Raw genomic sequence first — 11,087 nt, 5'->3', positions numbered from 1 at the left:
CCGCGTGGAAATGACATTTTCTACGAACCCGGAATCCCGAAGCCGAGACTTTGATCCGGCGACTTGTGATGGGCACGAGGAGGAGTTGGTTGTGACACTCGCGCGCGTCGCGGACGGGAAGGAACGGGAATGTTGGCTTCGTGTTGTTGTCGTTGTTTGTGGGGGGATTCGTTTCGCTGCGGAACTGTTTACTCATTCGGTGGATGGCTGGCGGTTTTTCTAAAGTGCCCGGAGGGATGACACATCATCCCAAGCCGCAAAAACTGCCGCCCAATTCGCCACCAAGTGGCGGTGACGTCACTGCGGCGCCCGTGCCAGGCTACGTGCACGTGGAGGCCTGGGCGGGAGGTCACGTGATCATGAATCAGCCAGCAGGAGCCGCCGTGGGTTGACTTGAGCGAGATGACACGTGGACACAGAGGCACAGCGACATCGCCCCGCACCTGGCGCAGGAGTTGCCGTGGAGGAAGACGAGGAGGAAATATCTGCGCTGTAAATAAAATAAATATAAGTTAAATAAATAAATGTTTGCTTCATAAATAAAGTAAAGATGACGTACGTATTATTCTTTTATATTTGTTTTATTAATAAGATAAATATAAAATACGTATTATATTTATTTTATCAATAAAATGAATATTTGTTTTTATATTTCAAGAAAATAAATATAAAATATTTCTTATTTATTTTATAAATAAAATAAATATTAAGAAATATTCATTTTATAAATGAAATAAATATAATACACATTTTATATTTATTTTATCAATAAAATAAATATTAAAAATATTTATTTTATAGATAAAATAGAATATATTTATTTCATCAATAAAATAAATGTACAAAATATTTATTTTATAAAAAAAAAATATATAAAATATTTGTTATATTTATTTTATCAATAAAATAAATGTTACAAATATTTATTTTATAAATAAAATAGATATAAAATATTTATAATATTAATTTAATCAATAAAATAAATATAAAAATATTTATTTTATAAATAAAATAAATATAAACATGTTTTATATTTACTTTATAAATAAAATAAATATTTAATTTATATTTCCCGCCGCGATGTCAGAAGCTTCATACTTTCCCCCGCCGCCTCCCTCCCCCCACCGGATTGTTGTGTTGTTGTTGTTGTTGTTTGTTTTGTTTGCAAAATCGTGTGTTGCCGTTGTACCGAACGCGAGACGCCGTGGATAACGGGGTGGAGGGGAGGGAGGGGGTGGAGGGGAGGGAGGGGGTGGGGTGGAGAGGGGGGGGGGAGGGTGGGGGGGGATGTGGCAAGTCAACGCCCCGCCCAAACTGGGCCAATTTATTAATTTATTTCCAGTAGTTTACAATTAATATTATTAAGTAAATAATAATTATATGCACGCGCGATTCCTAATGGGAGGGACAAAGCGACCCCCCCCCCCCACCCGCTCCCCGCCCCCCCCAAATATAGAAGTCAAACTCCGCCTATTGTTGGTGGAGTAGTGGGGGGTGGTGGAGTCGGGGGTGGAGTCACGTGTGGTATCTGTGGATCGATCGGGGTGATCTGACGTCACGCGTTACTGTGTGACGTCGGTGCCGGTGATGACGACGACCCAAAGCCACGTGCAAGAGACCCCCCACACACCCCCACCCCCCACTCGGGGTGATCTGACGTCACGCGTTACTGTGTGACGTCGGTGGCAGATGCGCGTGACGGCAATGACGACGATGGTAACGACGATGGTTGTGATGATGACGACGACGATGGTTATGATGATGATGGTTATGATAATGATCATGACGATGGTTATAATGATCATAGGTATGATGATGATGGTTATGATGATGATGGTTATGATGATGATGGTGGATTGTTTTTTGTTTTTACAAAAGATAATATCCTGAAAATGCCGTTCGACGTTCCTGCTTCAATGCCGCATGGGGAAGGCAGGCTTTGGGCCCAGTTAGAAATGTTGTTCATTGTCACAAAAATAAACAAACAAAACCCCACTTGGCCCTCCAACCACGTGACTTCGGGCTGCGGCGCCGCGCATCGTTTGGGCGCAGCGGCCCGACGTTTGGCCGCACGCGCCCGGAGCCTCCGCCGGTACCGTGGGCGAAACGTCGGGCAACGTGCCCGAGCAACGCTGAGCGGCGACCGCGACATCCTTCAGACGAGTTGGCATTTAAGAAAAAACAATAAATATATATAAAGCGACCGTGCACCCATTGTTTGTCCACTGTTTAACGGAATTCAGGGTTGTGTTTCACATGTTGGGAAGCCCTTTGACCATAACTTCACGGTGCTGGGATGGGTGAAGGTTTTCGGGGGCTACCACGGCGCTCGCTCGCTCGGAATTTTCGCCAAAACGTCGTCTCCAGCCACAGCTGAGCCGGGAAGATGTGGGCACCGCGGTGGCTGGGAGATGTTAACTACCTCGCTTGGTACACAGGAGGTCGTGGGTTCGATCCGGACCCTGACGCCTGCTGCTGTATATTTGGAGTTTGCGTCTCTCTCTCTCATCATCACGGTGGTTAGGAGATGTTAACCACCTCACCTGGTGTACAGGAGGTCGTGGGTTCTGTCCCGAACATGACGCCTGCTGCTGTATATTTGGAGTTCGCGTGTCTCTCTATCCCCGTGATCGCGTGGACTTTTCATCCAGGCCCTCCATTTTTTCCCCCACATTTAGAATCGACGTCACGCGTTTCCAGAGTTATTTGGCTGAAAAAAAAAGGAAACACCTGATCATCCAACGTCATTTGTTATAGCCAGATCGCTTCTGCTTTATAAAAGAAAACAAAAAAAGATTGACTTAAAGCTTTCGTGACTGCAGGAATTCATATTATTCTGGGTCTTTCGGTAAAGTCACGTAGATAGAAAAAAATAAAATAACAATAAAATAATAAAAATGAAAATAAAGTGAATAAAAAATCATGAAAATATCACGACGTTTCGGTCGCAACACAAGCAATCGTCCTCAGGCGAAAAAAGAGGGGGGAAGCTGCTGAGGCAGGCTGTTTTAAAGGTTTGAAATGGGTGTTGCCCAAGGGTCATAAGCGAAGTGGGCGGGGCTATCTTCTTGGTTCTTTCGGTAAAGTCACGTAGAAGGGAAATAATAAAAATAAAACATAATAAAATACAATTCTCTTATTATGTTGTATTTTATTATTTAATTATTTCCCTTCTACGTGACTTTTCCGAAAGAACCAAGAAGATGAATCCCTGCAGTCACGAAAGCTTTAAATCGAAATTATGGCGGGGCTAGTGATGTGAAAGTCAGAAATTTGCATGTCAATGTAAGATCGGGCAGCTACCTCCACCACAAGGGCGTGGAGGTGGCCATTGTATTGTGAGAGATTAGCATGTCAATGTAAGAGATTAGCATGTCAATGTAAGATCGCAGAACCTCTGCCACGTAGAGGACATGAGCAACGGCGTCTGTGTTAGTGTGAACCTGTTAATGTCAAATCAGAGAGTCTAAAATAACTGCTAACATCGGCAGGTAGGATGGAAACATCACGGGCAGTTATGACTCAAACTGGTTAATAACTCCCTTCCAATGATTGCTCAGTTTGTACCCATCTTCTCGGTTGAAATTGTGTCTGTGTCTGTATATCTGGATGGCTTCATGAACGAATCTTTGTTGATAGCCGGTGGGTTTGCAGAGTACCTTCGTCTTGGAGAAATCAATTTCACGTGAGCCCACCACATTTTATTCACTTCGTTAAAATCTTTATTATTTTATTGTTATTCTTTTTTTATCTACGTGACTTTACCGTAAGACCCAAAGAACATGAATTCCTGCAAGCCCGAAAGCTCTACGGGGAGGGTTTCCACACAACTTTTAGATCTTTTAACAAACTTCAAGACAAGAAGGTTCATCTGATCGAGTCGCTCACATTTCTAAAGAGATTCCGCGACACTAAGGTAATACCGATCGCCTTTACACTGACATCTGCTGCTGTCACTTCTCCTAATGCTCAACGGATCTTGTTCAGGGCCGGCCTAGTCCTGATCTCAGAGAGAATAAGATTGCTCCGAATTGAACTCGACAATTTACACAAGACTCTCTTGAAATCACACTTAACATTGACAGAAAAAAATGTCTACATCTGATTGGGAACATGTAGATCACATGACGGCCTCTTCAGCTGCCTCAATGTCAGCTAAATGCAAAGATAACCTGATTTCCAAGTTCAACCTCCTTTCCAAGAAGAAGCTAAAATCGGTTCTAGCTAAAGGGTTGAATTTCGCAGTCACCCCTAAACACATCCCAGTTGATGATATCATTGCCCAGGTCGACGTAGCCCTTAATGGTTTGGGACACATTCCTGCAGACGTGGCAAGATCGGAAATCACTGCAACGCTAAGACACATATTAGCAACATCAGTAAAGATGAGCGCTTTGAGCTTTCTCGATTAAAAAAGAGAGATTACATAGTCATTCTCTTAGCCAATAAGGGCAATGCCACTGTCATCATTGACAAAACCACATACAATAACAAAATTCAGGACCTACTTAAAATGATGGTAGCTATACCAAAATCAAGAGATCTCACCAACCACCTGGTTATGAAAACAAAACAATATTATTACTGATTCAACATCTTTAATCGAACCAACCAAGAGGCTTTCCTTAAAACCCTCTACTGCTAGACCACCCAGATTGTATGGCTTACCAAAGATCCATAAAGAAGGTACCCCACTTTGTCCTATTGTCTCCACCATTGACTCACACACCTACAAACTGGCCCGATTTCTGTCTGAGACCTTACAACCATTCACTGGTAAAACCACTTCAGCTTGGTATCGTTAATTAAGGACATCTCACTATCTCCAGGTTATTTGCTCGTCAGTTTCGATGTGGTATATTTGTTTACCAAAGTTCCTGTGCCTGACACCATTGCAATCATTGAAGATTTGATCCAACAAGGACTGAACGCTGATGTACCGGCCCTGGTTAGACACTGCCTCACCAACACTTAGTTCACCTGGAATGGAACATTCTACAAACAAGTTGAAGGTACCCCAATGAGTTCTCCCTTATCTCCAGGAAAATGTAGAGACAGATACCATCCAGGCATCCACTCTACGTCCGTCCTTGTGGAAGAGGTACTTAGATGACACATTCGTCATCTGGCCACATGGCCTACCAGCTCTGAACCAATTCCTCAACCACATCAATTCCATACACCCAGCCATGAAATTCACCATGGAGGTGGAAAAGGATGGCAAGTTACCATTCTTGGATGTTTTAATCGAAAAGCAACCAGGTGGCTCAATGGGACACTGTTTACAGGAAAGCCACCCATACGTATGCCTACCTACCTTAAACCTGACTCCCACCACCATCCATCCCAGAAGAATTCCCTCATCAAAACTCTACACCATACAGCTCGATGTATTTATGACCATCACCACCTAGCCAGTGAACTGGAACACGTACACCAAGCCCTCAAGACGAATGGATATTCGGACAACACAATCCGTAAAGCTATCAGCCCAACCGTTGGGAAAGAACCTTCTGAGGACCCAATCAAAACCATCACCTACATAGCAAGGGTCACCAAAAAGATTTCCAAAATCATGAAAAAACACAAAATCCATGTTCGATTTAACACAGTACATAAAATTCGTGATCTGATCCCATCTGTGAAGGATGCGATCCCTGACATGCATTACCCCGGCGTCTACAAACTAAGTTGTGTTTGCGGCAGTAGTTACATTGGAGAAACTAAGCGACATGTCTCGGACAATATTCGTGAACATAAGGCAGATCTGAAACATGGTTGGACCAATACCTCAGCCGTGGCTGATCATTGTTTTAATGCTGTGGGCTCACACGAAATGTATTTCTCCAAGACGAAGGTACTCTGCAAACCCACTGGCAATCAACAAAGATTCGTTTATGAAGCCATCCAGATATATAGACACAGACACAATTTCAACTGAGAAGATGGGTATAAACTGAGCAATCATTGGAAGGACGTTATTAACCAGTTTAAGTCATAATTGACTGTGATGTTTCCATCTTACCTGCAGATGTAAGCAGTTATTTTAGACTCTCTGATTTGACATTAACAGGTTGACACTAACACAGACGCCGTTGCTCATGTCCTCGATGTGGCGGAGGTTCTGCGATCTTACATTGACATGCTAATCTCTTATATTGACATGCTAATCTCTTACATTGACATGCTAATCTCTCACAATACAATGGCCACCTCTGCACTCTCGTTGTGGAGGCAGCTCTCCGATCTTACATTGACATGCAAATTTCTCACTTTCACATCCCGAGTCCCGCCCAAATTTCGATCTAAAGCTTTCGTGACTGCAGGGATTCATCTTCTTGTTTTTTTCGGTAAAGTCACGTAGAAGGGAAATAATTAAATAATAACAATTCAACATAACAGAATTGTATTTTATTATGTTTTATTATTTTATTATTTCCCTTCGACGTGACTTTACCGAAAGAACCAAGAAGATAGCCCCGCCCACTTCGTTTATGACCCTTGGGCTACACCCATTTCAAACCATTAAAACAGCCTGCCTCAGCAGCTTTCCCCTCTTTTTTCTCCTGATGACGATTGCTTGTGTTGCGATCGAAACGTCGTGATGTTTGTATTATTTTTTTCACTTTATTTAAATTTTTATCATTTTATTGTTATTATTGTTTTTTTCTATCTACGTGACTTAACCGAAAGACCCAAAGAATAAAACAAAAAAAGAGAGAGAGTGCTACTACAAAGCCTTACCTGGTTAAAACAAATACTTTAAATACTTGTAACAGCATGGGAAATCGAGCCACACGGTTACTTTAAGCCACAGTAGCTCGCCTGCAGGCGACTTCACCGCGTGTAGGCAGTGCAGAGAACGAGAGATTATCCGAGGTCTGAACTGTCAAGCTAAATTCATCGGCGGAGAGGTCACAACGATGTCCCACGGTCTCGGCCTTCACACTTTGTCTGTATGGGGGGGGCGGGGGGGGGGTCATCGTGCCTATGGAATTGCGGCAGCTGAACGCCATTGCCCCTTCGAGGTCACGGGGACTTCCCAGACACAACAACAACAACCTTCAAATCTCGACTCAAAACGTACCTGTTTCAAATCGCTTTCTTTCTCTCTCTTTTTTTTTACGATCAGAGGAAACAAGAAGATTTTCGGTGTAGTCGGCACTTTGCTTCGTTCATCATTTAGTTTTTTGTTTTGTTTTTTTCAATGCTTTGCTTTATGTGCCCCCCCCCCCTTTTTTTAATGAAAGATTTCACGCTCTGCTCTCCTCCTTCTTACTCCTTCCCTCTCTCTTACCCCCTCTCTCTCTACCCTCTCTCTCTACCCCCTCTCTCTCTCTCTACCCCCTCTCTCTACCCTCTCTCTCTACCCCCCCTCTCTCTACCCCCCCTCTCTCTCTACCCCCTCTCTCCCTACTCTATGTCTATGTTCCCCCTGTTTTCTATGTAATATTCTTTTTTTACTACGACAAGTGCTGCGTCTGCACCCAGCCCTTCTCGCAGTCCTACGGCCTCCGACGGTAGCTCATATCTGCATGCAGAGCTCTCCCTCTGCCTTCTGCCTTATTCTATGGTTCTTTCGGTTCACTTTATTTTAATTTTTATTATTTATTATTTTATTGTTATAATTTTTTTCTATTTACGTGACTTCGCCGAACGAACCATAGAATATGAATTCCTGCAGTCACGAAAGTTTTAAGTAAAAATGTCAAAGCCGTCTTTCTCACTTCCCGTTTGCTCGCTTGACGTTCAACTACTTCCCATCTTTGCCGTGCACAGCGCCCCGCGACACACCGAGAGTTGAACAATAACAGCAACAAACAGCAGCAGCAAACAACCCCAAAACCCGCCATAAGCGACGGGCGCAATGAACGGGATCGAACGGTGAGCATTCCAGCTGCAGGTAGGCAGGGGCAGATTCGTGCGGTGTCTGCTCGCCCACACAAACAACAACCGCCACTCGCCACTGTGGCGGTGACGTCACCACGACACTCGTGCCAGGCCATGTGCACCTTGAGGCCACGTGAAGTGTCGAACGCCCACTGGCAGGAGGTCACGGGGCAGACCCAGTAGGTGCCACAGGTCGACTGACTGAGATGACCGAGATGACTGGCTGATGCACCACCTGTGCCCCCTACTGTGCCAACTTGCTGTGCTTTAGCCACCCGGCGCTCCGCTCGTTGTTGTGAGCGTCGCTCCTCCGCCCTCTGTTGTTGTTGGAGTGCGACTGCCTCCAACTGCCCAGCAGCGTCTTTCACTAGCCTCCTCCACAGAGGCCGATCTTGACACCGCTGGTACCAGTCATCAGCAAGTCAACTCAGCTCCACATCCTCCTGTACCACGTCACTCCATCTCTTTTCTAGCCCGTGCCGCGCCCGTTTAGCCCCTTCGATCCGGCCGAACAAAAGCTGTTGAGGCATGCGGTGATTGGGCATGCGGGCTACATGGCCCAGCCAACGCAGCCTTGCCTGCCGGAAGTGCTCACCGATGGGACTTTGTCCAGATCTTTCGAGGATTTGTGAGCTCCTTACACAATCCAGCCTGGTTAAACCCAGGATGGATCGTAGGCAGGCCAGCCTAAATGTTTCTAAACGGCGAAGATGTTCTACTAGGGGAGTCCACGTTTCGCAAGCGTAGAGAAGGGAGGGAATTACTGTGGCCGAGAAGCTTCGTGCAGAGCGACAGACCAGGTAGCTTCCACACAGCATTACACAACCTGATGAAAAGATATTGCCGCTCGACTGATTTGGAGTGAGACCTCTGCTGTTAAACTGGAACCGGTCATGAGCACACTGCCCAGGTATGGGAAACTCTCTACTCTGCCCCATCACCGATTAGGAGTTGTGGGGGTGGAGTGTCCGATGGTACAAAATACCCAGGCAGGTGCTTAGTTTTGGTGGGGCTGATGGTAAGGTCCCACTTCTTGGTGGCAAGCTCCAGGTTCAGCAGCAGCGCCTCCAACTCCTCCTCTGAGTGAGCAGAAATTACCAGATCGTCGGCATACATAACATGGTTAAGCAATAGGGAGCCATCCCCTTGACCGCACCCAGGCATCGATCAGCCTCCCATTGTTTCTGTACCTAATGGAAATTCCTCCGGTACAGCTATTGAAGGCTTCACGAACTACGTGGTCAAAATAGATGTTAAATAATGTGGGAGCCAGAGGACATCCCTGTCGCACCCCAAGGTGTACAGGGAAAGGCTCTGACTCCTGGCCTCGTAGTTTTACCCGGGCCCGCTCACCATCATGAAGGTTCTTAATGATCGTGAGCAGAGGGTCAGGGACTCCGAAAGCACGAAGAACAACCCAGAGCCCAGGCATACTGATGGTATCATAGGTCTTGACCAGGTCAATAAAGCAGAGATGTAGGTCTTGTTGGAATTCCCTCCACCTCTGCTGTAGCAGACGGACAGAAAATATGGCATCTGTGCAGGACCGCCCTTTCCTGAAACCGCATTGGGGCTCCTTAAGCCTCTCCTCACGTGCCTAGCAAGGCGATGTTGAATAATCCTTGCCAGGACCTTTCCCGGCACACTGAGGAGTGAGATGCCCCTGTAGTTGTTACAGTCTGTGCGGTCCCCCTTCTTAAAGAGGGGGACCACCAGGACATCCTTCCAATCCTGTAGAACCCGTCCAGTGGTCCAGACTGTTGTTATGATGTCATGTAGGGCAGTCTGTGCACAAACGCCACCCTCCCTCAACATTTCGCTTAGATCATCTCTGCCCGGTGCCTTTCCTGGTCTCAGACTCTGGATCGCCTTCAGTACTTCCTCAACAGATGGCACCTCAGCCAGCCACTCACAGGGGGTGACTTCCTCCTCCAATATTTGAGGCACCGCAGCCTCAGCAGGGTCATCCCCACTTTGTCCCACGTTGTTCTCCTGGCTAAAAAAATGTCCCCTCCCCCAGGACCTCACAGAAATGCTCAGCAAATCTGCAATCCTGTTCCTGGGGGTCGGAGATTGGATCACCGTTCTTTCCCCTAATGATGGTAATAGGTGTGGTGCTGCAGGTTACTTTTTTATGGAATTAAAGAGCGATTTGTGATCGCGGGGCCACTGAGGCAGACTCCATCTCCTCAGCAAACCGCAACCATCACCCATCCTTGCAGCACCTCACGGCTCTCCGAACCTCCGAGCGAAGGCTGCGGTAAGCCTCCTCATTCTCCAACGTGGGATGCTGTAGCTGGTGAGGGTGGGCCTGTTGCTTTTTCTCAGTCAGCTTGAACACCTCCTCTGTCAGCCAGGGTCTCTGGGGAGGTCTGGACCGTGTACCCAAAGCAGCCATTGCAGCTGCATGAGCCACAGTACTAAACCTCGCCCATTTCCCCTCGACATCAGGAGTGGGGGGCGATGCCAACACCAGCTGCAAGTGATGCTGAAATTTTCGCTTGCAACTTTCATCGGCTAGCTGATACCATGCCACTATGGGTTTGAATGGGGTCCTGGGTATACACCCACCACCGGAGTGGAAGAATGGCAGGCGCATCTTACAGATGACAAGTCGATGGTCAGAGGGCAGATCAGCTCCACGGTAGGTCCTGGTGTCAAGGACATGGGACCGCATCCGCTGTTCCGTCACTACGTAGTCCAACGATTATCTGAACCGCTCCTGGGCCTCCCCTAGGTCGACTCAGCCTCAAGTGAGTACTGTACCACTGTGGAGACAAAGGCTGCCGGGCGTGGTGCTGGCCACCCACCCCCTCATGTGCCGTTCTGGCCTTCATAGGTGCTGCTCGCTAACAGCACTTGCCCCAACAGTCTGTTACAGGCTACACAGGGGATCTTTGTCTTTGTGTAATGCTGAACTTCTTTCGCACACCGCCCATAGCCAAACGTGCTCACCGTTGGTGCGGGAACAGGGCTAAGGAGAACAAACTCGACAACATAATTCTAGATTTGAAGCTTTCGTGACTGCAAGGATTCATACTCTTAGGTTTTTTCGGTAAAGTCACGTAGGTAAAAATTTTAAATTAATAAAAGTAAAATAAAACAAATTAAAAAATCACGACGTTTCGGAGGCAACACAAGCCTCCGTCTTCAGGTGGAACCGTCACAGCCACGACAGCTGTATCAAGTAATTGAGA

Source organism: Lampetra fluviatilis, chromosome 58 (assembly GCF_964198595.1).
Source record: "Lampetra fluviatilis chromosome 58, kcLamFluv1.1, whole genome shotgun sequence".
Lineage (NCBI taxonomy): Eukaryota > Metazoa > Chordata > Hyperoartia > Petromyzontiformes > Petromyzontidae > Lampetra > Lampetra fluviatilis.
The sequence above is the reverse complement of the archived record's forward strand: the minus strand, read 5'-3'. Positions refer to the sequence as shown.